A 23,485-nucleotide genomic window follows, 5' to 3' on the forward strand; every position below is an offset into this window, starting at 1 on the left:
ATTGTGTGAAGATAGAAAGCAAGGTTGTAAACCTAAATAGGAATGGAGGTTTTTCAACTGGTTCTGTAACTGTCTGCCCCTCTTACCATGCAATGGTTATATCATGCAATCCAGTGCAAATCAAATCGTTTATATCACATGCAAAGCACACTAACTTTAGGCTCCTCAGCAAAATTAAATCAAGAATACGAAAACTTTACTGAGTACTTTCTATGTGCAGTGCTAGGCAATGCAACCTAAGGGGGCTGCCATAGATGGGGGTGGACCTCAGGAGGAGATGGAAGCAAAAGCTGGCTCTGAGTTAGATCCATCCCACAAGGTCCAGTCTGCTTTGTACTAGAAGGTCCCCAAGAGACTGGGTAAGTTCTGGGCCTCCTTCCAGGTGTTCTAATCTTTGAAACTATAAATGTCATGTTACCCATTTAATCAGATTCTAAAAGGGCTTCTTGGCAGAAAAATATGGGAACTACTGTGGCAGATCAACTACAAAGACAAGCCAGTTTATTGGTTCAGGCTTCAGAACAAGCACTAGATGAAACTAAAATTTGCTGCTAAGAAAAATGTGATAAATCTAGTACTACTTAAAAGCTTCTAAAGCAATGGCAAATAATGATAACAATAAGTTGCATACCTCTTTCACGTGCACAACTTCTGCCCTGTAACTTCAAAGAAAGCTCCTCAAGTCCAGGGGGAGACACACAGCTCTGCTGAGGAGATATTTATGGGGCTGTTATGGCACCTAGGATGTTCGTATTATACTCACCATTCAAACCTCCAGATTTCCAGGACCACAGCAAACAAAAGACTTGCGGCATTTTAAGAGGGCTTTTGCTTTTTCCTATAACACAAATGATCAGGTTTGCATTGTTGTCATTAATTTTGAACTCTTGTCATTAAGTCTGCTTATGTTATGCTTCATCTATTTTAAAATACAGAGAAACAGACTGGAGAAGTCCTTCAAGCAGCCTTAAGTGGAGTAGAGAGCTGGTAGCTATGTGGCTAATTTAATAAATGTCACCACACAGAGAATATCACAATGGAGTTTAGCAGAATAAATGAAATCTGATAACCTGGTTTGGTGCAGTGAAGGCTATCCCTTCAATACTGATTTAGATCTGCAAAGTCTGAAGGCATCAAATCATTTGTGAAGTGGTTTGACTTGTTTACCCCTTTCCACCCACTTATCCTTTGCCCCTACCACAACCTTGCAACCATACAAAAGCCAGATGCAGTGCCAGAAGCACCCAAGCTTCCTCAATCACTCAGTTCAAGGCTAGCATCTATGAATTTAATGAAATCTTATTACAGAAAAGTGTGGGAGCTTCTTTCCTGCGTTCTATGTTTAAAGTTTTCTTTCCTCACCCCAAAATGAACTTAATTACAAGAAATGTTTCACCTTCAAAGAGTTGTGTAATCGATTTTGTGTACCAGAGGAAAGGGGAAAAATGAATAATGCTGGCTTTAAGATATGGTTATAAAATATGTCTATATGTGCACAATTTTGTTGACTTCAATTTTTTCCTTTTATATGTAATTTATTCGTTTTTATTTAGTATTTTATTTTGTAGCAATCTCAGATATTAAGTCATTTCTTTCTTCTTCTTCTTCTTTTTTTTTTTTAATGGGGTCTTACTCTGTCACCCAGGCTGGAATGCAATGGTGCAATCTCAGCTCACTGCAACTTCTGCCTCCCAGGTTCAAGCGATTCTCCTGCCTCAGCCTCCCAAATAGCTGGGACCACAGACACGTGCCACCATGCCCAGCTAATTTTTGTATTTTCAGTAGAGATGGGGTTTCACCATGTTGACCAGGCTGGTCTCAAACTCCTGAGCTCAAGCGATCCACCTGTCGTGGTGTCCCAAAGTGCTGGGATTACAGGTGTGAGCCACCATGCCTGGCCACATTAAGTCATTTCATTCTACAAGTGCTAAAAAAAAAAAAGGGACATTTTATATAAATGTATATTGTTATTACACCAAACAAAATTATCAATATTTCCTTGGTATCATCCAAGACACCGACAATATTTAACTTTCCATGATTATCTTAAAAATGTATGTTACAAGTGGTTGTTATATCTAAAGTCCACACATTATTTGGTGGTTTTATCTCTTAAGTATCTGCTGATACTCTTTCTTTCTTTCCCTTTCTTCTTTATGCCATTGACTTGTCGAATAAATCAGATCAATTATCCACTAGTCCCTCTTGCAGTAGTTTTAATCAGCCAGATGTAGAACAGGGGCACCTCTCCACATTTTTTTTGTTTTTTGAGGTGGAGTTTTGCTCTTGTTGCCCAGGCTGGATTGCAATGGTGCAATCTCAGGTAACTGCAACCTCCCCCTCCTGGGTTCAAGCAATTCTCCTGCCTCAGCCTCCCGAGTAGCTGGGATTACAGGCACATGCCATCATGTCCAGCTAATTTTTGTATTTTTTAGTAGAGTCGGGGTTTCACCATGTTGGTCAGGCTGGTCTCCAACTCCTGACCTCAGGTGATCCACCCACCTCGGCCTCCCAAAATGTTGGGATTACAGGCGTGAGCCACCACGCCTGGCCACCTCCCCACATATCTTAAAAGGAAATCCTTTGAAGTGGGTAGAGCCTATACTAGCACAATGTTACTGATAGAAAAACAGGGCCACAAAGACTTTGAGTGGTTACCTAAGAAGATCTGAAACAGAATCTTCTTCTCTAATTGTTTATCTAGTTATTTTTGTTTTTGTTTTCTTTGAGACCGGGTTTTGCTTTGTCACCCAGGCTGGAGTGCAGTGGCGCCATCTGGCTCACTGCAACTGCTGTCTCCTGGGCTCAAGCAATCCTTCCACCTCAGCCTCCCATGTAGCTGGGACTACAGGCATGTGCCACCATGCCTGGCTAATTTTTGTATTTTTAGTAGAGATGGGGTTTCACTGTGTTGGCCAGGCTGGTCTCAAACTCTTGACCCCAAGCGATCCACCTGCCTTAGCCTCCCAAAGTGCTGGGATTACAGGTGTGAGCTACTGTGCCTGGTGTGTTTATCTCATTATGTTTAAACTAAACTTTCCTGACTCTTTTTTTTTTGTGTTAAGGGTAAGTATGGTAGAATGCTGTACATATATATGGTTTCACAAAGTGGGTTTGCCCATTTCACTTTGCAAATACTTTGTTAACAGACTTGACTATAAGTTCCACGAAGACAAGGCCAAGTCTGTCTTATGCACCATAATATTCCTAGGCCTTGACAGGGTCACGCATAGCTTAATGCTCAATAAATAGTGAATGAATGAGTGCATGTTGTGTTGCACCAAAGTGTGACCACACCTCGAGTTTGAATAGCTCCTCTTTACAAATCTCTTGTGTACAGTCTTTTACTTGATCATACAACAACCACATAAAACGAATACTGTAATTCCCTTTTAACAGACAAGAAAACAAGGTGAGAAGCATTACTCAGTTACGTGTCAGGCAAGGACAAAAGTGAGCCTAGATTCCAGGATGTTTTCATCTCATCAACTGTCTTTTTTAAAACTTTTTTTTTTAAGTTCAGGGGTAAAAGTGCAGTTTGTTACATAGGTACACTTGTGTCATGGAGTTTGTTGTACAGATTATTTCATCATGCAGGTATTAGCCCGAGTACCCATTAGTTATTTTTCCTGATCCTCTCCCTCCTCCCACCCTCCACCCTCTGGAAGGCCCCAGTGTGTGTTGTTCCCCTCCACATGTGTCCATGTGTTCTCCTCATTTAGCTCCCACTTATAAGTGAGAACATGCAGTATTTGGTTTTCTGTTCCTGTGTTAGTTTGCTAAGGATAATGGCCTCCAGCTCCATCTATGTCTAACTCTCTACACAACTTCACCTACTCTGATAAGGCAGACATGCATGTTATTTCACAACTTGCAAAGCCTCTTAGCACATTTGTTCTCTTCAGCAACCATTCAAGGTAGGAGTGACTGTCTCAACTTTGAAGATGAGGAAACTAAGTCCGAGTCACATGACTAAGATGAAAAGCCTATACTAGACCCCAGATTTTCTGACTTCAAATGTAGTTTGGTTTCTACTACGCAACCGATTATACTGCTCCCTTGTCTGTCCCCTGCCTTATTCCACTGTACAGGCTCAAGTCCTTTCTTTTTCCCACCTCCCCAAGTATATTCATGTCTCTCTGGGTAGCCATGGTGGGTGCTGGTGTGTTCATATATTACATCTTCCTCTCATTTATATCATATCAACCAGTTTCCTATCCATTGAGCACTACCCCCCTTGAGGCAGAAGCAGAGTTTTCTCCTTCGTATGCCTAATTCTAACCTCTTAAGTAGACAAGGCCCAGCAGTTGTTGTTGACTCACTGGGCATTTAACTTGTCAGCATTTTGGATGCCCTTTGCTTCTAATAGAAATCTAAAAATGAATGAACTAGGGAATTTTGCTATTTGTCAGGCATAAATTACCATACTTCAAAAGTGAATAGCTGTTTGAAAGTTAGACATTAAATAATTTCTATTTCTAAAATTAAATTTTAAAAAACAGCATTAGCGAATGATTGGAGAAGGAGCCATTGCCTAAATGTAAACAGGATGACAAGAATCTGGCCATTGGAGAAGACATTCATCACTCTGGGCATATATTTACACACACACACACACACACACACACAGAGAGAGAGAGAGAGAGAGACCTTGTGTTTTTCCTTATGAGAAAACGCTAGCTGTTCACTAGCTATTTAAAACTTACATTTTTTTTTCTGGATTTGTTTCAAAAGATTATTTTTAAAGGGGTTGAATACATGTACTTCCTCAATTTGATCTTGAACTCAGGTCTCAGTGATGTGAGAATATAGGTTTTGGGGTATCCACCCCCATTGCACCTTTGGAAAATTACTTTAAAACACTTGGAAGGTTTGCATTGAAGGGAGGATTGGCGGGTGGGAGCAGTTTTATTATGCACGCTCTTTTATGGGTTGTGGCCAGATATTTTCAATGTGCTATTATCCTAGGTTTTATGGAGTTCTTAGACCCTGTGGATATAAACATCTGGGAATAAATGGTTGAATGTGAGCAAAGCTACATGCTATTCTGCCAGGGAAGAAATACATTTGTGCAGCATTTAAAATGTAATGAATTATCCGCAAGGGAAGTAATAATTTAATAAGTATACTAACTACCAATAAGCCAAATAAAAGACTTTTTTTTTAAAAAAAAAGCTCTTCTACTAGCTGTATTCAAATGTTTTATATGTGTTTTATCTACATGCATATGATCAAATCATACAGATTCTTGTCTTCACATATTGTCACATCTACCATTGGAGGCTTGGTGAAGGAGACTAATTGGCGAAGGAAGGAAAAGATTCTGCCACTTAATTTATTTCAGGGGTAAGGCTGAAATAGGACATGAAATTGGATTTCATGGTACTCACTTTAGGAGAGGAGAAAATCAGTATGTCTATGATGAATTCTTTTTTTTTTTTTTTTTTCTGAGGTGGAGTCTTGCTCAATCACCCAGGCTGGAGTGCAGTGGTGTGATCTTGGCTCACTGCAACCTCTGCCTCCCGGGTTCAAGCAATTCTCCTGCCTCAGCCTCCTGAGTAGCTAGGATTACAGGTGCCCGCCACTGTGCCCGGCTAATTTTTGTATTTTTAGTAGAGATAGGGCTTCACTATGATGGCCAAGCTGGTCTCGAACTCCTGACCTCATGATCCACCCGTCTCAGCCTCCCAAAATGCTGGGATTACAGGCATGAGCCACCGCACCCAGCCCCTATGAATTCCTCTTTTGAAAGTCTTCTTGATTCTATTCTTTCTCAGACTTTAGTGCAATGATTAAATAATATTCTTTTAGTACTGATTTCTTTTCTTCTTTCAGCCTTATTTTCTCCCTCTCCCCCTTTCTATCTTCTTTCCTTCCCTCTTTTCTCTGTGAGAAGCCCTGACATAGCTCAGCATGTAGAGGATGAGAACACGGGCTCCCATGCCACTGCTGAGCCCACATACTCTACCATTGTGGGTTCCAGCTCTGTTCAGCTAGTATCATTCCTGGGATAATTCTGATTTGAGTATGGACAGTGATCCCTTTTCAGCTCTGTAGCTCTTCAGGTAGAATGATCCCTCTGGCCACTTTATCTGCTGTCCAAGGAACAATACTCTTCATGTTTGCACTTGGCCTAGGACAGGCCGTTGAGGATGGAGCTGGAAGAAAGAGTTACTCCTGTCTTTGGTGGCTGGAGCTCTAACAGGGAGCTATCATCATATAATAGATCCCAAGATAACAGGAGCTCAGATACTTATGGGAGAATTGAGCCTGGGTTATATCCAGCTTTGATTTTGCTCTTCAAATTGAAATTGATCCAAGCTGAGTAAGCAAGGAGTGATAGAGGGAAGAAAAAAGAAGAAGAGGGAGAGAGAAAAAAAAGGAAGAAGAGAACACATGTGCATGTTCAAAACCCTAATAGGATTGGGTGAGAGCCATTGAATACCTGGTCCACTGCAATTGTAAAGTCTGCTTTCACCATCAGGAGTGGGGTTTAGCATCTGGAAGTGATTTCATTCTGTGATTACCTTTGGACTGCAACGCTTGTTGGTTCTTTACTAACAAGCAAGCACAGACCCAGGGCAAGCCTTTCATGCTAACAAGCAAACAAGCCATCAGGCTGCAGATTTCAAAACCAGAGGCAGGAGGCGGATGTGAAGTGGGTCAAAATCCTGTTGCTTCCCAGGGGAAAAAAAAGTTGGGAGAGAGAAAAAGAAGTGGCTTTGCCCTCCTAAACCCTTTTTCAAAGCACATGGAAAGTCAACAATTATTCCATAGATCTTATATCTGCCCATGTATTTCAGAACTTTTGGAATGCAACTAACATTGCCTCAGGCAAGTAGTAAGAGACACTCAACTCTGTTTAACTCCACAATATAACATTGGAGAGCAACGTGTCTGTGGGCTATCTTCCCTCTAAAACACTTGGACCCTCCAACCCTAGTAAGAAGATCTGAGACCGTACTCCCCTTCTCTGTGCAGACTCCCTCAAATTTGACAAACATGCCCAAGTAGCCCTTGGTTATTCACATTCACAGAATATCCCTTTAAAATGTGTGTGATGATTAAAGCAATGAAATGTGAAAGATCAACTTTGCATCTCCCAATCTGTAATGTTTTGTTCCATACAAACTTTCTCAATAACCTGTTCTATTAATGATTTTGATGAAGGCTTATTTTGATGGAAGCCGATTACCAGCATTAGGCCTCCAAAGACTGATTATAATTTACATATATTGGTGCCATAAAAAGCTGTCCGTAAGTTTTTAGCATTGACTAGCTTTTAGAAATCCTAAAAGGAGGCAAGGCAGGTTTTAAGTGCAGAAGTCTTGAAGGGCAATACATTAGATTAAAGAGTAGCGATGAATAATAATGATAATGATAGGCACCAAGATTTCTTTAGTACCTAGAATGTGCCAGGCACTCTGCTAGGCCCTTGTATATGTAATCACTGTTATTTAATCCCACCACAAACCCAGTGATATGAATTCTATTATTACCCCTCATTTACAGATGAGGCAATGGAGATGTAGGGAAATTTCTTGCCCAAAGTCCCACAACTTAGAAAAGGCAGAACCAAAACTGAAGCCCACAGGTACCAGGACAATATGGAGAAAATATTCTGTTTTTGTGTTCTAGGCTCACTCTTCTCAATAAGCTACAATGGGACTCAACTTTCCCTAGGATTTTTATATAAGGTGTATGTCCATGGTACATACGTGTAAGTACATCAGGATTTAACTTCTGGAGGAAGATGGTAGCTATCAATTATGTGTACTCCCAGCTTCTTCAAAGAGATGAGCCAGAGTTATGTTCAGAGTGAGATGACCATTTCACTGCTGCTTGTGCCCCTTGTGGGCACTGAATAGCAAGGCTGGATTAAAACTGCCAATGGTCCTCACCTCCTGGCATTCAAGCTTTGTGGCATCCCTTCCCATTGAATGTGGGATGCACAAAAGGACTTGCTTCTAATTAATATAATAGGGTAAAATCAGTGAGATGTCACTATAGAGATTGGGTTACAAAAAGACATGCTTTCTCACGGGTTTGTTCTGAAGGAAGGCAGCCGCATTTTGTGAGCTGCCCTTTGGAGAGGTCCACGTGGCAAGGAATGATGTCTCCAGTCAACAGCCAGGGAGGATGTGAGGCCTGGCAACAGACAGGAAAGCCAGTTTGGAAGTGAATCTTCCCCAGGTTGAGCATTGAGATGACTGCAGCCTTGTGAGAGATCTTAAGTGGGGCATCCAGCTAAGCTGTGCTAGGACTCCTGATAATCAGAAACCTAAGATAGTAACTTTTCTTTTTCTAAACCACTAAGATTCAGGGTAGTTTTTTACACAGCATAGATAACTAATCCACTTCTGCAGTGTGAAGGCAAGAGATACAGCCTACCCTCTAGGAGGAACCACTAGGATAGCTGACTGAGAACCCTGGTTCAAGAAGTAGGGTAAGTGTCTTCTTCTGGCTGTTTCCTGTCACTAGAACACCAGCATTGCTGGAGCAAGCTCGGGTTGCAGCCTCAAGAGAAGTCCGCTCTATCTTTGCTAATCGGTGGATTTCTCAGCTTGCTTTCACTCTGCCTATTACATTGTGATGAATTATGCTGACTGGCCCAGGGGAAAGTGAAAGTGAGTTAAACTAAATTTGTCTCTCTTGAAAAAGGAAGCAGGACTAAGACAGAGACATTCATTCAACAACTAGTGAGAAGCAAAGCATGCCCTCACCCTGCCCTCAGGTATGATGGGAGGACGCAGACCATAATCCTGCGAATGTGAGCATCCGCAGAGAGGCCTGGTAGCCACATGGCTCTGTCTGACACAGGCTCAACTCCAAGCATCAGAGTCTGCCAACCAAAGAATAACTGAGAGAATATAAATCTTTATTCAGTTTCTTGAGGTAATATCCAAATGCAGAATGCATTCTCAGTGTATCACAAAACATCTTAAAAACCTCTCCCAATTTCAGCCACTCTCAAAATCCTCTTTACTACTGGCCGCTGCTCCTAATTCCCTCCCAGTTTGGGGTTCTTTTAAATGTAGCTCTTTACCCTGCTGCCCCCTCCCTGTTTTTCCGGGTCCTCTTCTGATGCATACCCTCTTGCCCAGAAGTCACATACCGGCAGGCGTGGGCCACAACCGGCCTGTAGATTGTTTTGTTTGATTTCCATGATCATCAAGAAATTTTGTATAGACTACCAACTTGGGGGCTTGAGTTGAAAGCTGGTTAGATGTGGCCACATGGGGCCTACATCCTTGCCTGGCAACAATTGGCCATACCGAGCTTAGCTCAGCGCTTCCCCTTCTTTTATGTAATGGGCCCCAACTCTCTGCTGCTTCTCTCACCTATTACATCCCTGCTCTGGAGACCCAGGGAGTCTGGAAAGCGCAGTCAGACAGCATTTGCTCTGCGGAGTGTCAGGGCTCTGCTCTGTTTGGAGAAGGAAACTGGGAATGAGCTGATGGGTTTGCTCTGGCAACAAGATGCGGAGCTGGCTTAGGAAAGGAAGACCAAGGTTTATTATGATTGGGCAAAGCCCTTAATTGCCACTTTGGACGGAGCTTAGCTTTTAAATTCATATTCTGTAGCTAAAAAGCCTCTCTTTATACAAAAACACTGCAGCTAATTAGTGGCTGGCCATCTTGTAAGAAATGGCTATTTGCTTTATTTTTAGTAAAAGCTTCTTGGAATTTTCCTGACTCCTGCCTACTTTCAGTGCCCCTGGCTACCAGAGGATGTTGACAGAAATGAGCAGTGTTGAACTTTGCTCACTGCCAACTGGCCTTTTCCATTGACCTGGGATTTTTTCCCCCCTTTGGGGGAAAGAACATAGCTTCTAGCTCTTTCTGGTCTGCTCTGCCTGGTAGCCCAGCTGTTCTGACATAGCCAGATCCCAGTGATTGGCTCCTTGCCTCCACTGCAGAGAGGGCGAGAACTTCAGAGCTTTGCCTCCCAGAAAATAGATGCCAAGATAGGCATGGAGAGATGCATTTGTCCTGGTGAAGAGGGCCTGGAGGTATGGAAAAGGCCCTGAGGTTCATGGCTACTCACTAGGTGTCTTCCTTTATTTGTCCCCTGGATCCACTCCCTGCTCTGGGCCTTAGGGGGCTCCACATGTGGACCACATCAACTGGCTCCATGGTCCTCTGATTTCCCTTTGGGTTACGCCAGTGTGGTATACCAGTAGGAGATAGAAGAAGGAGATGTATTTATTCCCTGGCTCCCATACCATCGGATCTCCTCTGTATATACATATACATATACATATACATATACATATACATATACATATACATATACATATACATATACATAACTTGCTCCATATAGGTTCTAGAAGCCATGTCCTCATTTTTTTCCCTTCAGGCTTGGGGCAATAATGAAACCCCACTAGTTCTAGCCCTTGCATGGTATCCACACACCCTGCTTGCATCTATTAAACTCTCCTCAGATTATCCTAATTTGAGTGTGCCATCTGTTTCCTGCAAGAATTTTGATGAATATAGCTATCCTACCCTAACCAGATCTTTAAGAACAAGATGGTCTTTCCTTGGAAGCAAGAAATGAATCAACTAGAATAGGGGCCTGAAATGCTGTGCACAGAGAAGATGCATACTTCCTCATGCCAGAGGGAAGGGACGGACCCCACTCCCTACATCAGTGAAGCTGAGTGGGCCCAGATCCCCTTACCTCTGGCAGGACACACCTTCCCTTGACTAGATGAGAGCCACTCTAGGACTGAAACCAAATCTTCTGATTTGAAGGCAAGTGCTCTTTCCTTGGCCTGAGCCCTAAGGCCCATGTTGGTCCCTGTGGGTGACCTAGGGAATTTAGACATACATCGGTAAAGAATCTTGAGGGCATACATATTTATTAATGCTTATTTCTGCTGTTCTGCCTTCACCAAGAAATGGTAATTTGTAGTATTTGTCCCCCTAAACGAATCTCAGCGGGACTCCCATGTGCTGCCCAGCAAATCTCCAAAAAGAAATCCCATGTATGTGGCTTTCCTCCATGGGTTTCCTCTCTACCATGAAGAGAGAGGCAGGAGTGTGAAAGAGGGTGAAGTCAAGGCTTATACAAGGCCCCTTCCCTTTTGATCCTCTTCAATGGCTGTCACTAGCCTTATCTCTGCCAACTTTTGAGACAACAGCAAAAACAGATGGATTCTCTAAGGACTGGACTGTGTATTTAATCCGTCTTTGAATATAAGTTTGTTCCAAGCCTGAAGGGTTTGGTCTCACTGGAAAGTTTCTTATTTCAAAGGAGAAGGCTCTTAAGGGTAACATGAGTGGATGGAATCACACTTAGAGAGCAGATATGAAATTTTTCTTTGGTACCACAAGCCCTTGTCTTGCTTAAAGAAGTAGATTTTGATATAACTTCCTTCCCTTCTGGTAATAAGCAGCCATTGTCCCTGTGAAGCTGTGACACATGGTGCCTTTTGTTGGTTTCCCTCAAGGCTTAAACACTGTTCCCTATTTTTTTCTCATGTCATACAATATTCCTGAAAAGAAGCACAGGACCTGTGGAGCACAAGTTTTCTAGATGTTAGTCTCCTGTGGTTGAATGACATGTTTCTATCTTTCCCTGGGCAAAAGGTCTACTTCCTTCAGCCACTCTGCTTCTGGGCTCTTATTCCAAGATGAATTCTGACTTCTCCTCATCTGTTTCATGGAAAATCTGGGCAGTGCTTCTTCCCTAACACACACATACACACACACACACACACACAGACACATACACACACACACACACACATACACACACACGGTCTTTTCAGGGCCTTTGAACTTCTGTATGTAGATAATCTTTTTCTTCTTAGTTCAGTAAAGACAATTTTAAAGTATTTCAAAGAATCATGTACAAAGGAATTGAGGTGAGGATGGAGGAGCCGGGGCAAAATGAATAGAAATAAATACGTTTTCTGATGCAGGTTTTACACAAACTCTTCCAAAAAATAGGAGACAATACTTATTTTATGAGGCATGTATTACCCTGATATCTAGACCAGACAAAAGATCTTACAAGAAAACTACTGAACATTACGCCTCGTGAACATACATGCAAAATCCCCACAAAATATTAGCAAATTGAATCCAGCAATATATAAAAAAATAATGATCAGGACTATTAATAAAGGTGATTTATCACAGGAATGCAAGATTAGATCAACATTTGAAAGATCAATATATGCAATTCACCATATTAACAAGTTCACAAAGAAAAATCCTACAATCACCTGAGAAGATGCAGGGGAAAGAAACCACCTGACAAGTCCAAAATCCACTCATAATAGAAACCTTCAATAAACTAGCAATAGAAGGAAACTTTCAACCTGAAAGAGGGCATCTACAAAAGCCTACAGTTAACATCAGATTTAATGGTGAAATACTGAATGCTTTACCCTAAGGTTGGGAACAAGGTCATCACTTCTAGTCAGATTATGCTGGTGGTCCTAGCCAGTGCAATAAGGTAAGAAAAATAAATAAGATCCATACAGTTTGAAAAGAAAGAAGTAAAACTATCTTTATTAGCAGATGATATGATTATTCATGTAGAAAATCTCAAGGAGTTTAACAGTTACTAAACTACTCTACAAGTTTAGCAAGGTCACAGGATATAAAGTCAGTATAAAAATGAATTAAAATGCCATAAACTATCAATGAAATTGGAAATTAAAGTAAAAAATACTGTTTATGATAGCATCAAAATGACATACTTGGGAATGAATTTAACAAAACATGTACAAGACTTGTATGCTTTACATGACTCAGAAAAACCAAAGAAGACTTAAACAAATAGTTATTTACTGTGTTTATGACCTGGGAGTCTCAATATTGTTTAGATGTCAATTCTCCACTAAATTGATCTGTATCTCCAACATATTCCAACAAAAATCTTAGAAGCCTATTTTTTTTAGAAATTGACAAGCAGATTCTAAAATTTATATGGAAATGCAAATTCTAGAATATTCAAAACAAATTTGAAAAAGAGGAATAAACATGTTAAATTCATACTGTTTGGTTCCAAGGCTTACTCTAAAGCTACAATAGTAAAATAATAAAAACAGTATGGTGTTAGTGTCTGAGTAAACACAGATCGATAGAGGGTTCAGAAATAGATCCAAAAATATATAGTCAATTGATTTTTTTTTTTTTGAGACAGAGTTATGCTCTTGTTGCCTAGGCTGGAGTACAATGGCGTGATCTCGGCTCACCACAACCTCTGCCTCCCAGGTTCAAGCAATTCTCCTGCCTCAGTCTTCCTGAGTAGCCGGAATTACAGGCATGGGCCACCATGCCCGGCTAATTTTTGTATTTTTAGTAGAGACAGGGTTCCTCCATGTTGGTCAAGCTGGTCTCAAACTCCCAACCTCAGGTGATCCACCCGCCTCAGCCTCCCAAAGTACTGGGATTATAGGCGTGAGCCACCACGCCCAGCCGGGCAATTGATTTTTTTACGGAGGTGCTAAGGTAATTGAAAATAGGAAAGAATAGACATTTAAACAAATGGAGCTAGAATAATTGGAAGAATTAGGTAACCACATGAAAAAAAAAATTTCAACCCTTACATCATACAAAAATTAAAATGAAATGGATTACAGACCTAAATCTAAGAGCAAAATCTATAAAGGACTTCATCAAAATTAAAAACTCTCCTTTAAAAGGCATTGTTAAGGAAAAGAAAACCCAAAGGCTAGAAGAAACTACTTACAAAACACATAGCTGATAAAGGACTTGTATCATAAATACACAGAACACTTACAAGTCAATATTAAAAAGACAAATCTTCTAATAAAAAACACAAAAGATTTGAACAGATACTTTACCAAAAAAGATATATAAACGGCAAAAAAAAAAGTACATGAGGAGGTGTTCAACATCTTCAGTGTTTAGGGAAATGAAAATTAAAATCACAGTAAGATATCACTACACATCCACTAGAATGGCTAAAATGTAAATGATTGATAATAGCAAATGTAGACAAGAATGTGGTATCCCTAGGAAACTCATGCATTGCTGATAGCAATTCGAAATGGTGTACCCACTTTGGAAAACAGTTTAATAGTTAAACGTCCACTTAACATACAGTCCAACAATCTCATTCCCAGATATTTACCCAAAAAAAAAACGTGCAGGCAAAAATTGGCGGAAACTATTTATAAAATTCAAATGTCATCAACTGGTGAGTTAGTAAACAAGGTGTGGTACATTCACATATGTGAATTCCATCCACTGTGGAATACTACTCAGCAATAAAAAAGAATAAGAACAATTGATACATGAAGCAGCATAGGTGAATTTCAAAAGCATATGCTAAGTAAAAGAAGACAGGCACAAAAGACTACATACTGTGTGATTCACCTTATATGACATTCTAGAAAAGGCAATACTATGTAGTTGCCAGGATTTGGGGATTGGAAGGAGAGGATTGATTGCCAAGGGAAAGAAGAAAAACTTTTGGGGTGATGGGAATATTCTGCATTTTGATTGTGATGGTGGTTACATGATTGTGCATATTTATCAACACTCATCCAACTACACACTGAAAACGGTAAATTTTATTTCCTCTGTAAACTCAACTTGAAAAAATAATAAAATACAAGTTTCTGCCTGTTACTCAACTGAAATCTAGCCACAATGGCCAGTCTTCAAGCGAATGAAAACATAACCCCTAGTTCCTTTCTCTTTCTTCAGCCCTGTGTTGAAAATCCAGTAAAATATTTCTTTTTAGATCACCTTTATTCTTCTACTTCCATCTCTACCTCTTATCTAAGCTCTACCTTCCACCTCCAAAAGGGAGAGGCAAATGATGGTGGAGCTATGCTCACTTATTTAGCAAGACTGACAATAAACTGTTAAATGGCTAAAGGGTCCCATTGATTTCCAAGTCCTCATCTCTATTGGAGAAATGAACCACTGAATTCTTATGGGTACATGTCATATCAGCTCAAACCCACAGGTCAGTGACTCTGAGGAAGGGTAAAAGAGCACCACCCCACAGAATCGGCAGCTGGGCACAGAGAAACAAGTAAGGGCTTTGGAGTGTTCTGGTCCGGGCTCTGTCATTTACTAATGTAGCCCTTGAGCAAATACTTTAAACCTCTTGAGCACCGGTTTCCTTTTCTGTAAAATAGGGTAATAGTATCTTCCTTGATGGGTGGCTGTAAAGACTAAATGAGATAATATATATCAATAATATGGCACATAGACTCTCTCAACCAATAGTTGTTATCATCATCATCATTATTGATCATTTAATCAGCCTTGATAAACAGTGCCCTAAAAAGTCAGATGAAATGTGTGGTTAGGCAAGAAAGAGGTGAAACTGGAGTTGAGATGGTTATTTAATTTTATTTATAACCAAGCCTTGTTCTATGAAGGATTTAAAGCAACTAACAAAAATATGTACAAATTAAAGGGTAAAAATAAATAGAAGGAGCTTTTGAGAAGAAAATGGGTAGAAAATAGAAGAAATGAATTAATAACAAGAAATGCATATCCAAAGATATTGGTAGTTGCTAGGGGTAAGTGACAAATTTGGCTTTGAAATTTTTTTGATAATTCAAAGTAAAGAGAAATATACACTGAGCTTCAAGATTTCCCTCCCCATTAGCTGCAACCACAAATTGGGTCATGAGGAGAAGCATGTCTTTTCCTACACCCTAGAGATCTCATGTAGAGGAAGCACAGTCAAGAAGTGGATGGTTTCTCAACCACAGCCCTCATAAATTCAGCAATGAGTCTCTCATAAAATCCTTCAATGTCAGCCAAAGCACGGATCTACACTTCTACAGAATATTGGAGACTCATGTGATCTGGTATAATCCTAAGGTAAAATTTAAAAATATCTAAAGGAATGTCTGCCTGTTCTTTGAAGCCAGCCTCTATAAATATGTCTTGAAACTGGCTTTTGATAAGCATTGAAGGACAGAAAGTTGAAAATGGTAATATCCGGCAAGCATCTGAGCAGTAAATATTTTTAATTAGTAATTAAGGGGAAAGAATCACTGGACTAACAGTAGGTTTAAGATCTGAAAGTTAAGGAGTCTAAGCAAACCCTGCCACTGCAGGGAGGTAGATGAGGGACAAAATATACGTGGGATTGGAAGAGATAAGAAACAGTCCTGGGGCCCCTGACACACTGAGGAACACGTCACTGAGAACCAAAGTTCTAAGCCATAGCATGAGGCCATCATGATTTTAGCCTGGCAAATTTTCAGTGCAGATGTTAGCAATCACTCACCATAGGCACTGAAAAAAAAAACTCAATAAAATACACATAGCATTTCTAATTTTAAGCAGTGTAGATTCTGGTCAAACACTTCAAGATGAATTAGTTTCAAGTCGTATTCTCAGATAGTGAAATGATTTGACCAGTGGCAGGGAATTGTTGGATATCAGCCACATGAAACACGGAGCACATCTGCCAAGGATGATGAATTTGGGTTAGAGTAGTTGATCTTTCCTTCTGGCAACATTTAAATAGAAGGATCAATTTTTTTTGTTGAGGCCACTTTAGTAACGCCAGAAAAATCTCTGGAAGGATCTGTACTTGGTCATCTTGAGAGAGGCTCAGTCCAACAGGGCTACCTGGAGGGGTGAGGGGACCCCAACAGAGAAGCAGACTTTGAAAGGAAAGCTGTCAGGCAGCTTTAACTAGAGGAGACATCACCCAAGTCTCCAAAGAATAAATAAACCCCATGCAAGATAAGGAATTGGCGTTTGGAATCTATCACACCCACAGGGTACCGATGTCCTATTGCAACTATACAAGTTGTAGTGAATGCTGTTGTGCCCTGCCCGGACTCTCCCAAGCACTCATTCCCCAGCTCACAGTTGAGTCCTTCCCCAAGAATTGCTCTTGGCAGATGGTGACGTCCTCTCCTTGGAGGCCGCTTGAACCCGACTGCCTTTACAAGCAATGTCTGGTCCCCATGGCATACTTGAAAGCCCATTCCAGCTTTAGAGCTCCCCCGGGAGTGGCTGCGACCTCTGTGGCAACTGCACTGCAGTTCACCACCTCCTACTGCCCAGACCTGCTTCTCTCCCTCTCCCTTATGGTGTGTTCCTGAGAACACGCCTCACAAAAGTCTCCTGTGCCAAAACCTCAGTCTGTTTCCCAGGGACCTACAACACTAGGCAAGAAAGACTTTTCCTGACCCCTGCCTCTCCTCCTTTCCCTCTGCTCCAGCCCAGGTGGAGCCATGAACAAACGGTGGCTGCTGAGTGCGGGAAGAGGTAGAATAATAGCACATGAAGAATCAACCATAATTTTCTTCCCCACTGCAGGCTCTCAAGGCTGAGACAGTCCTGAGTTGGGTGAAGAGAGGCACTTTAATTAGATGAGCTTTTGTTGTTATGTGATTATTGTGTCAGACTTTATAATAGTTAAAAGTGATTACAAAAACTATTGAACTACTCAGAATTTCAACCACGAGCAGAGAGAAATGGGCCCACGTAGTACATAGAAGGCAAGGGTGCAAAAAAGAGTTGCTTTCCGATTATACCCTATCTCGTCCAATGCATTCAATGAGCTAGTGAGACACACCAGCGGCATTGGGGTGAGGGTGAAGGAGAGGGGAGCCTTTGTGATATTGAGAATTCTTCAGGTCCTTGAAACAGGGGAAGAAATGAAGTAATTCTGACACAGATCTGAAAACTGGCCAAGAGGCATGCATAGCAGTGCTGATGAGTGGTGGGTGTTTTTTTTGTTTTTGTTTTTAATTTTAGGGACATCTGCTCCAAGTGCCTGTTGGTCCTTAAAATATTTTTGACTTCCTCATGACAATTTCTTTTCTTGAAGCAGCAGTATATAACCCTTGCTTCAGTCAGAGAGTCAGAGGAAAACACGTGCAGCAACATGGCTTACAGGATGTAATCAGAAAGCGACTTTCTTTGTATTCTCTCCCTTCCTTTATGCCCACCTTCTGAGGCTATTTCTTCCATTGCCCTAAGATGAAAATTCAGGCAGGTCTTTTGATTTTTCTGGCCATGCAGTCACTTTAACCCATTTATGCCTGGGGTTGCAATTTTTTGAATTTTTGCAATCAGACCTCAGCAATGACCTTGAGTGGTAGGATGTAAATAACTCCCACACGCTTAACGTTCCAATAATGAAACACTAGGCATAAGTTTAAGCACAAAGCACCATCTCAATTCAGTAACTAAAATCTTCATCTCCTGACTGGGCCTAGTGGCTCAAGCCTGTAATCCCAGCACTTTGGGAGGCCAAGGTGGGCGGATCACTTGAGGTCAGGAGTTCGAGACCAGCCTGGCCAACATGGTGAAACCTTGTCTCCACTATAAATACAAAAATTAGCCAGGCGTGGTGGTGCACGCCTGTAGTCCCAGCTACTTGAGAGACTGAGGCAGGAGAATCGCTTGAACCTGGAAGGCAGAGGTTGCATTAAGCCGAGATTATGCCACTGCACTCCAGCCTGGGCAACAGAGCAAGACTCTTTTTAAAGAACTTAAAAAAAATATTGTGGTAAAAAACACTTACATAAATTATAACCTCTTAACTTTTTAAGTGAACAGTACAGTATTAACAACAAACAAAATGTTGTATAGCAGATCTCTAGGATTTTTTCATCTGGCATAACTGAAACTGTATGCCCATTAGCAGCAACTCCTCGGTTTCTTCTCCCTCCTGCCACTCTGCTCTGTGCTTCTGTGAGTTTGACTACTTTAGATAACTCGTGTAAGTGGAACCATGCACTATTTCTTCTGTGACTGGTGCATTTCCCTTATTTGATTGGTACAAAAGTGACACCAAAAACTGCAATTACTTTTGCACCAACCAACTAGTATAATGTACTTAAGTTTCAGACACACGCTAGAATATGAAAGGATTTTCATCTTTTCATGGCTGAACAATGTTCCACTGTATGTATATAATGGTAAGATTTTCTTTATCCATTCATCCATCAAAGGACATTTATTTTTGTTTTCACCTCTTGGCTATAGTGAATAATTCTACAGTAAACATGGGAGTGCAAATATCTCTTCAAAATCCTAACTTCAATTATTTTGGATACCTCAGAAGTGGGATTGCTGGATCATATGTAGTTCGATTTTTAATTTTTTGAGGAACCTCCATACTGTTTTCCATAGCAGCTGCACCATTTTATATCCCTACCCAAAGCGTACAAGGGTTCCAATTTTTCCACATTCTTGCCAATGCTTGTTATTTTGTGGGGTTTTTTTTGGTCATGTTCATCATAACAGGTGTGAGGTAATATCTCATTATGGTTTTGATGTGAATTACCCTGATGATTAGAGATGTCGAGCATATTTTCATATACTTCTTGGCCATTTGTAAGTCTCTTTTTGAGAAATGTCTATTCAAGATTGGATTATTCATTGTTGTTGTTCTTGTTTTGCTATTGAGTGGTAAAAGTTGTTTACGTATTTTGGATATTAAGTCATACAATTGCTTTGGTTTTTTTGTTTTTCGTTTTTTTTTTTTTTTTGAGATGGAATTTCACTCTTGGCACCCAGGCTGGAGTGCAATGGCATGATCTCAGCTCACTGCAACCTCTGCCTCCCGGGTTCAAACGATTCTCCTGCCTCACCCTCCCGAGTAGCTGGGATTACAGGTGCCCGCCGCCACACCCAGCTCATTTTTGTATTTTTAGTACAGACAGGGTTTCACCATGTTTGCCAGGCTGTTCTCAAATTCCTAACCTCATGATTCACCCACCTCAGACTCCCAAAGTGCTGGGATTACAGGCGTGAGCCACTGCACCTGGCTTTTTTTTTTTTTTTTTTTCAGAGACAGCATCTTGCTCTGTCACCCAGGCTGGAGTGCAGTGGTGCAATCATAGCTCACTGTAGCCTCAAACTCCTGGGTTCAAGTGCTTATCCCACCTCAGCCTCCCAAGTGGCTAGGACTACAGGAATGCACTACCATGCCCAGTTAATTTATTTTTGTAGAGATAGGGTCTCACTGTGTTTTCTAGTCTGGTCTCAAACTCTTGGCCTTAAGCAATTCTCCTCTCTCAGTCTCCCAAAGTGCTGATATTACAGGCAAGAGCCACCATGCCTAGCCCCACAATTGATTTTTAATAAACTTTTCATTTAGAATTGTTTTACATATAGGAGAAATGTCAAAGATAGTAGAGTTCCCATATATTCCAAACCTAGTTCCCTAACCCATATTTATATACATATCTATAAATATTTCTATATGTAACTGTCTTAGTCTTTTGTTTTGCTATAAAAGAATACCTAAGGTCAGGTAATTTATAAAGAAAAGAGATTTACTTGGCTCACAGTTCTGCAGGCTGTAGAAGAAACATGGCACCAGCATTTGCTTTTGGTGAGACCTCAGGCTGCTTCCACTCATGGTGGAAGGGGAAAGGGAGCTGGCATGTGCAAAGATCACATGGCAAGAGAGGAAGCAAAAGAGGGAGATGGGAGGCGCTAGATCCTTCTTAACAACCAGCTCTTACAGGAGCTAATAGAGTGAGAAATCACTCATTACTTCCAGGGCAGCACCAAGCCATTCATGAGGGACCTGCCCCCATAACCCAAACACCTGCCATTAGGCCCCATGTTCAACATTGGGGATCAAATTTCAACATGAGATTTGGAGGGCTCAAACAAACCAATTGATAGCAGTAACCATCTGTATTTAGCTAAACATAGTTTATAGTGTTTCCAACTCTAACCTATAACCACACAAATCAGTCTAGACTCGTCCCCTTGCTTCTCTGTAACCTCCCACTCCAGCAGTGAGAAACCTGGTTCCTCTTGTATTTTTGCAGGTTTTGGGGGGGTCCCTCCCAATTGTTAGGGATCTCTTCCCTAGGATTCCCTTGGTGAGGGCATGTGCTTCTTCACTGGCTGTTAACACCCCTTTCTCAGCACTAGGTTTTCAGGATACCAGGAGCTTCTCCTAGATGAGTTTGAACAATTCTCCAGGAAGTTCTCCAGACTGAGCCCCAGCTGTGTCTCCTGTGCATGGCCCACAGCTGGCCACAGGAAACACTCACACAAGTTTACTCTAACAAACCCAGGCAACGCTGGGATCCAAACCAGGCCCCTCTCCTTTACGCTGTCACCCAAGAGGGTACCCAGCCCATCTCTTACCTTGTATATCTTACAGGTAGGATTCACACTGGGGAGATCAGCTCTGTGAGTGTTCTCTTAAGGAGTCCCTCTCGATTTGAAATGAAAGAAGAAGCAATTTCCATTCCTGCTTGTGGAACAGTGCCTCAAAGCACGCAAATAGGCATCTCCAAATATTCTTTCCTATTATCACCTTTCTCACCCTCACCCTCCAACCTTCTGTATGTGCCTGAAGGATTTAGAGTTCTTTAACCAGTTTTTGGGCATCTCCTTTGGGAGACTTCTTCCTTGCTTTGGAAGATGTTGTCTGTGTCATGGTGTTGAAACTTCCATTTTAACACTGTGTGGTCTCTCATCCCAGAAAAATGCCCATAGACCTAAATTTTTACATATAACTTCAAGGGGTCTTTTGACCCCTTGAAGGTGAACTTAAAGGTTAAGAACCCCTGTCTCACAGGGTAGGAAAATAACTAATGTCCCTGATATAATGGGCCTTACTAATTCTGCCAGCAAGTGGGGAATTACTGGCAGAGTAGAAGTTACAGAAACCTTGAGAGATGACCATGCTCTCTCTCTGTGAGTGTGTGTGTGGGTGTACATTTAATTGAGGTTAAATTTATATAACATGAAATTAACCATAAACCATTTTAAAGTGTACAATTCAGTGGCATTTAGCACATTCATAATGTGCAACCATCACTTCTGGTATGTTTTGGATATAGTTTATTTGTCCTCACCAAAACTTTTGTTGAAATTTGATCCCCAGTGTGGTGGTTTGGGGAGGTGGGGCCTAGTGGGAGGTGTTTGGGTCATGGGGGTGAATCCTTCATGAATTGCTTGGTGTCCTTCTTGCAGTAATGAGTTCGTGCTCTCATGAGACTAGATTAGTTCTCTAGGAATGGATTAGTTCCTTGAAGAAAGAGTTGTTAAAAAGCAAGATTCTCCTCATTTAGTCCCTCTTGGCATGTGTCTGCTTTCCTTTTGACCTTCTCTGCCATGTTATAATGCAGGACAAAAGCACTCACCGGAAGCCAGGGCCATATCCTTGAACTTCCAAGCCTGCAAGTTCTTGAGCTAAATTAACCTCTTTTCTTTATAAGTTCCCCAGTCTCGGGTGTTCCATTATAGCAACACAAAACAGACTAAGACAACTTCAATCTAGTTCTAAGAAATTTTCATCATCACAAAAGTAAATCTTGTGTTCATGAGGCGGTCACTTATTATTCCCTCTTCCCCTGCCTCTAGCAACCATTAATCTGCTTTCTGTCTCCATGGAGATACCTGTTCTGAATATTTTATATAAAGGGAATTATACAATATGTGACCTTTTTATCTGGCTTCTTTCAGTTAGCATAATGCTTTCGAGGCTTATCCATGTCGTATCATGTATCGGTACTTCATTCTTCTTATGGCTGAATAATATTCCATTATACAGACATACCACATTTTGTTTATCCATTCATTAGCTGATGAACACTTGGGTTGTTCCCACCTTTTAGTTATTGTGAATAGTACTGCTATGAACATTTTGTACAAGTATTTGCTTGAATACTTGTTTTCAGTTATTTTGGGTATGTATAGAGAAGTGGAATTGCAGAGTTATTTGGTAATTCCATGTTTAGCCTTTTGAGGAACTACCACACTGTGTTCCACATCAGCTGAACCATTTTACATCCCTACCAGCAATTTCTCCATATCCTTATCAACACTTGTCATTTTAATTTAATTTTAAAGTTCTGGGACACATGTGCAGGATGCACAGGTTTGTTACATAGGTAAATGTGTGCCATGGTGGTTTGCTGCGCCTATCAACCCATCACCTAGGTATTAAGCCCCTCACGCATTAGCTAATTATCCTGATGCTCTCTCTCCCACTGCCCCCAACGACAGGCCCCAGTGTGTATTGTTCCCCTCCCTGTGTCCATGTGTTCTCCTTGTTCAGCTCCCACTTTTAAGTTAGAACATGCAGTGTTTGGTTTTCTGTTCCTGTGTTAGTTTGCTGAGGATAATGGCTTCCAGCTCCATCCAGGTCCTGAAAAAAAACATGATCTCATTCCGTTTTATGGCTGCATAGTATTCCATGGTGTATATGCTCCACATTTTCTTTATCCAGTCTATCATGGATGGGCATTTGGGTTGATTCCATGTCTTTGCTATTGTGAATAGTGCTGCAATGAACATACATGTGCATGTATCTTTATGACAGAATGATTTATAGTCCTTTGGGTATATGCCCAGTAATGGGATTGCTGGGTGATATGGTATTTCTGGTTCTAGGTCTTTGAGGATTGCCACACTGTCTTCCACAATGGTTGAACTAATTTACGTTCCCGCCAACAGTGTAAAAGGGTTTTCATTTCTCCACAGCCTCACTAGCATCTGTTGTTCCTTGACATTTTAATAATCACCAT

The 23,485-nt window shown here is 41.1% G+C and overlaps 1 long non-coding RNA gene across 2 annotated transcripts in view; it reads right to left on the reverse strand.

Annotated features, from left to right (window-relative positions):
* Positions 1 to 23,485, reverse strand: part of LOC134737490 (uncharacterized) — a 117,314-nt gene that overhangs the window by 5,283 nt on the left and 88,546 nt on the right. For both annotated transcript variants that reach the window (XR_010122459.1, XR_010122458.1), the window contains one exon: positions 764 to 838. This is a non-coding gene — a long non-coding RNA (uncharacterized lncRNA). The remainder of the gene's footprint in view (positions 1 to 763; positions 839 to 23,485) is intronic.

The sequence above is a fragment of the Symphalangus syndactylus genome, chromosome 9 (assembly GCF_028878055.3).
Source record: "Symphalangus syndactylus isolate Jambi chromosome 9, NHGRI_mSymSyn1-v2.1_pri, whole genome shotgun sequence".
In the NCBI taxonomy this organism is placed as follows: Eukaryota; Metazoa; Chordata; class Mammalia; order Primates; family Hylobatidae; genus Symphalangus; species Symphalangus syndactylus.